Source organism: Gallinula chloropus (assembly GCF_964237585.1).
Source record: "Gallinula chloropus genome assembly, chromosome: 35".
Lineage (NCBI taxonomy): Eukaryota > Metazoa > Chordata > Aves > Gruiformes > Rallidae > Gallinula > Gallinula chloropus.
The window spans coordinates 1,626,499-1,632,498 of record NC_140120.1 but is presented as its reverse complement, the minus strand read 5'-3'; positions in this window follow the sequence as shown (position 1 = coordinate 1,632,498).

Below are 6,000 nucleotides of genomic sequence, written 5' to 3'. Positions count from 1 at the left end.
CCCACCTCCAATCAGTCCCCAAACCATCTTTGAGAAAGAAGAGTTGTATGGTCAAGCTCTCAGCTCTCAGCTTGGGTGAAACTATGACCAAAGGTTCCAGCACAACACCCACACATCAAGGCAGCTCAGACATGACTGGTGGAGAACCGGCTGCAAGGAGAAGGATTTGGGCATTCCAGGAGATGCCATAGCAGTCAGAGGTGCTGAACAGGAATCTGGCCATGAGCACATTGGGCTGCACTGGGAGGAACGTGGCCACACAGACAAAAACACTTACTGTCTATCTGGACCCAGACTTCATCAGGCCATCTCTGGAGCAGCCAGTGCCAGTGTGGGGCTCCCGAGCCTAGTGGAATCGAAAGGATCTGTCATGTGTGCAGAGAAATTCTGCAAAGATACAGTTAGGGGTCTTGTGTTGAGAGGCTGAGAGACCCAGGGTTCTTTAGCCTGGGGAAGGGGACACTGAGGGAAGCCCTCTTTGTGCTACAGGGAAAAAACACAAGAAATTAAATCACGGAAACTGCCACCTTGAAGGTCAGAGATGATGAGAAAATAAAGACCAGTCCTTCTGAGGGTAGTGCTGTGGTGTAAAATGTCCCTCTGAGGAAGTGTGGATGGGCTGGTGGCTTTGTGATGGTGGAAACATCTGGCAAGGAGGGAGAGACAGCAGTACAGGCAGGGACATGGTGAGGTGAGATCAAGGAGGGAAAGGGTGTTGGGTAACTGCAGCCTCCAGGGAAATAGGCACAGGCTTGAGGCAGTGCTGGATGGGCTGTGGTGCAGATGGCCAAGGGTGCTGGCCAGGCTGAAAGGGCCTGATAGAAATGAGGTCTTTGCCCCCTTGGCTATGGCTGATGTTCAAGCTTCAAACGTCTCAGAGGAGACACACTGACTGTTCTCACAGCCATGGAGCATCATTGCCTCCATGCACTCACCCAAGGAGAGGACATCATGTGTCATAACCCCGTCCTTCCCTTGGAGTCACACAAAGGAAGAGCCCTGAGACACAGGTGAGGGTCAGGATCTCCCTGCCCAGGGGCTGGGGGTCAGCACTTGGCATTTCTGCTTCATCAGACCAAGCCAGGGTGTCCTCAGCATCAGAGCTGCCTGTGCTTTGCCTGGATTTGTCCTCATGGCCTCCAGTTGTCTGCTCTAACGAGCCCCTGGGGAGGCTTTGTCAGGAATGGCTCCCAGTGGGGCCTGTTAGTGCTTCATGGTACTTTGCCTTTACTGCTGATTTAACTTCTTGATTGGTTTCTTCACTCTCTTCTTGGTAGCTGAGGTCTGTGGACTCAGAAGAAAAGACACCATGGGGCTCATTATCATCCAGAAAGCCCTTACAAGCATGGCTCTTCAAGTCACTTTCATTAAAAAAATCAAAAGGACTGCCTCTCCCTGTTCTATTACATATGGAAAAGGTCCTTTTTGGGACGAGCCTTTCCTGCTGGCTGAGGGTACCATTGGCTGTATGGGGCTCTGATTGGAGCTCTCCAGGTTTCAGCCCTTTCAGGAAGGTCTGTCTTTTTTGATCTATATGTTTTTTTCTAGATTGTAGTTTCCACTTCACCCAACTGCAGAGCAGAGACTTGTAGATTTGTTTATCCTTTTTTTGTTCTTTTGAAACATGAAGAAATGCCCAAATGCTCACCTAAACCCCTTCCTTTCACAGGGGGAAAGAGTCCCTCCCTGTCCCTGCCTGGGGGTCCTGTCCCATGGGGAGACAAGGAAAGGTGATTCTCTTGGTCAGCTCTGGTTTGATCAGGAGAAATGACTCTGCTGGACAGAAGGATTTCTCCCCAGACAAGGGAGGGAACATCAGAGATGAGATCATAGAGTGATCCCCATGAGGCCTGTGATACCAGGAAGGATCCTAGAAGAACTGGTCTTCTCCTGCTGAGCTGGGCTGGACTCCTGGGATGGAGGGAGCTCATGGTACCTGCAGTGCTTCAGAGAGACAGCTCTGCCCAGGAGCAGCTCCTCTGCCAAGCTCACAGGGCTGGGGACACTGCCTGTAGGCACCGAGGGGAGACCTGGGAGGCTGAGAGAGCTGATGGATGCTGAGAGCTCACTGGAGGAGAAAGGTAAAAAGACTTTGCTTTGAATTTTCTGCTCTTGTGGACTGGCTGGGAAGTGGAAACTGAGGTTTTCTTGATAACTTTGCAGAAGGCAGTGAAAACTATTTTGTCATTAGGACTTGTCAGAGCTTCTCCTGAGCCCTGCACACACAGAGGTTCCCCAGAGCAGAGCCCTGGTGCCAGGACGGGTCTGCAGAGCTCAGCTGAGCACAAGGAAGATGAGCACAAGGATGAGGTCTGTGAGCAAAGAGCGTGAGGTGACACGGGCAAGAGGAGCATCTCCAGGGACAGCTGCAGGCAGCAGAGACATTGTCAGGGATGGAGAAGTAGCTGCTCCCAGAAATGTCATGATAGTGGGGTTTTGGTAACTCCCTTACATCCCCCACAGTGCTGACGCTTTCCCACAGTGACCCCCTGGTTTCTGCCACCCAGCACAGACTCTGACCACAAAGTTCCAGGGTTTCAGGATGAGCCCTTTTTTTTGTAGCCAGAACCCGAGTGAAGAGAAACCCCTGAGTGCCTGTCTGTCTGTCCCTCTCCTTCCAGCCTTAGCTGCAACATTTACTGCATTTTCTTCTCCTGCCCTTGGTTCCTTTGTCTCACCATTACCTGGGCCTCTGGGCACAACCATTGATGGGGCTGGCACTGAGCTGACCCTCACTGCAGGGGTCCCATCTGTAGGACTGAGGACTTCCCGGAGGCTCCCACAGGGCTGCCGGCTGCCTCCTACAAGGAGTAGCCCCATGCAGGAGTCATCTCAACACTGAGGCCATGGCAATGCAGCTCATCACCTGTGTGTGGGCAGCTGCAATGAGCCCTGTGTGTCCCTGGCTGAGAGCGGGGAGCTGAGATCCTCCTTGGGTAGGATGAGACCACAGGAGGGCTTTGGAGCTCTGCCCTGGCACACTGGATTCCTCAGCTCTCAGTGGGGTCCAGTTTCTTGTACAGGGAACACCAGGGTGTGATCAGAGAGCATCCAGCACAGGGCAGCTGAGAGCAGGGCTGATGGACAGAGCAGCTCTCCCCACTCTGCACTGAGGGGAAGGTTTCACTGGCACTTCAGCAGCAATGTCAGGGAGTTCTGACAGAAGAAACATTCCTCAGTTGCAGTGAGGAGAAAACCAAAGCTCCGCTCTGCTGTTGGGTGAAACTGGAATGACAGTGCTGAAAAGCTCATTCCTATTGACAGGGGATTTAGTCTGAGATCATGCCATCCTTTTTACTTACTGCTGCAAGGCAGGACTGAGTTCTCCAGAGCCCACAGCTGACCCTCCTCCCAACAGTGGCATGCTGGAGCTAGACTTCCAAACAGGGACCTGCCAAAACTCTTCTTAAATACAGCAAGTTGATCTGAGAGTATTCCCTAAGAATTGGAAGATGTTTTCCTCAAAGAAGAGGCCTCTCATGAAGCCTCATTGAATCATTAATTTCTCACTGCCTTTCTTTCCTTGGACAGGTCTCCACACTTGACAGCAGCAGATGTCCAACAACAGCTCCATCAGCCAGTTCCTCCTCCTGCCCTTTGCAGACACACGGGAGCTGCAGCTCCTGCACTTCTCGCTCTTCCTGGGCATCTACCTGGCTGCTCTCCTGGGCAATGGCCTCGTCATCATCACCATAGCCTGTGACCACCACCTCCACACCCCCATGTACTTCTTCCTCCTCAACCTCTCTGTTACTGATCTTGGCTGCATCTCTACCACTGTTCCCAAATCCATGGCCAATTCCTTGTGGGACACCAGGGCCATTTCCTACACAGGATGTGTGGCCCAACTCTTTTTCTTTTTATTTTTGATCGTCACAGAGTTCTGCCTCCTCACTGTCATGGCCTATGACCGCTACATTGCCATCTGCCTCCCCCTGCACTATGGGACCCTCCTGGGCAGCAGAGCTTGTGTCCACATGGCAGCAGTTGTCTGGGGCAGTGGGTTTCTCAATGCTGTGCTGCACACAGCCAATACATTTTCGCTGCCCCTCTGCCATGGCAATGCTGTTGATCAGTTCTTCTGTGAAATCCCCCAGATCCTCAAGCTCTCCTGCTCAGACACATATGTCAGAGAAATTGGACTCACTGTGGTCAGCGCCTTTTTAGCTTCCGGCTGTTTTGTGTTCATTGTGGTGTCCTATGTGCAGATCTTCAGGGCTGTACTGAGGATCCCCTCGGAGCAGGGTCGGCACAAAGCCTTTTTGACATGCCTTCCTCACCTGGCTGTGGTCTCCCTGTTTGTCAGCACTGCCATGTTTGCCTACCTGAAGCCCCCCTCCATCTCCTTACCATTTTCAGACCTCGTTGGGACATTTCTTTACTCGCTGTTCCCGCCAGGATTGAACGCGCTCATCTACAGCATGAGGAACCAGGAGATCAAGGATGCCATGTGGAAACTGATGACTGCGTGTTTCTAAACTGTAACAAACTGCTCATCTTCTGCTTATGGCTGGCCATGCATGTCATGTTAGTACCACTGTGTATTTATAGGGTTTTTAGTAATTGGTTTGTTTTTTCTTATTTCTAGTGTCTCTAAGCTGTAACATGTTGCACATTCATCCTTGTCCTAATGCAGTATCTCCTGGTCTTGTGTGACCAGACACTGCGTAATGACCAGCTGTGCGCTCTTTGCATCACATCTGCCTGCAAACAGCCACAATTTTTTTGTTTCTTTGAAATTGTAAAAAAGCACATCATAATTGTACTGTAATTTTTTATAATTGAATTGTACCAATGGCAGGAGAAGAAATACTCACCTTCCCCTGTACCTGCATTGGCATTAGTCTGTCTCTTTCATCTCTCTCGTCATTCAGGTGTTTCCACCTCTCCTGATGCAGTGGCCATGCCTAAGGACATCTTTTCAGCAAACTAGACAGATGTTTGCACTTCACTTTGCTCATTGGTTTCCATATCTGCTTGCTCGTGGTCATTCAGATGCCTTTCAACTCTCTTTCAGCTTCACAGGGTTAGAAAATGTCCCATCCCTCAGAAGTCTAATGAACTGTTCTGTCAGAAGTGCGGTGTGTTGATAAATGACCTTTCTATGTATCTGATTCAAACTGTTTTGGGAGAGAATGTCCTCTGATAGCTGACCCCCTTCACACGCTGCTTGGCCGTAGCAGGCAGCTGAGGAGAGAGATTTCATGGTCATTAAACTGCATCATGTTTAACTGCTGTTTGTTGTCAGAAAAATCTGTCTGTGCCTGTGAACACAGATGATTTGAGGAAAAGTGTTGGGAGTCACAGGAGGCCAGTGAGGAACTGCTGGGCTTGGGGAAGAGCAAGGTTCTCTAGACAGGGTTGGATCTCAAGAGACTGCTTTTCCTGCCTGTCAAGATCTCCTTAGGGGACAGATATCCATCACAGAATGCTGCTGTCACTTCTATCAGCTGAGCCATGACACAAAATACCCATGACGTAAAAAGGGTCCTTCGGGGAAAATCCTTCGAAGTCGTCATCACCAAGGACCTAACAGAAATACAAGTTGTTGTAAAAGGCTGAGTTTTTTAAATGAAAATGAGTTGGAGAGACATGCTTGTAAGGGCTTTCTGGATGCTCATGAGCCCCATGGTGTCTTTTCTTCTTAGTCCACAGACATCAGCTAACACATGGAGAGTGAAGAAACCTCTCAGAAGTTAAGTCAGGAGAGATGCCCAAAGTACCCTGAAGCACTAACAGGCCCCACTGGGAGCCATTACTGACAAAGCCGCCCCATGTTCTCGTTAGAACAGAACACTGGAAGCCATGAGGACAAACACAGGCAAAGCACAGGCAGCTCTGATGCTGAGGACACCCTGGCTTGGTCTGATGAAGCAGAAATGCCAAGCGCTGACCCCCAGCCCCTGGGCAGGGAGATCCTGACCCTCACCTGTGTCTCAGGGCTCTTCCTTTGTGTGACTCCAAGGGAAGTAACACATTATTACACATGATGTCCTCTCC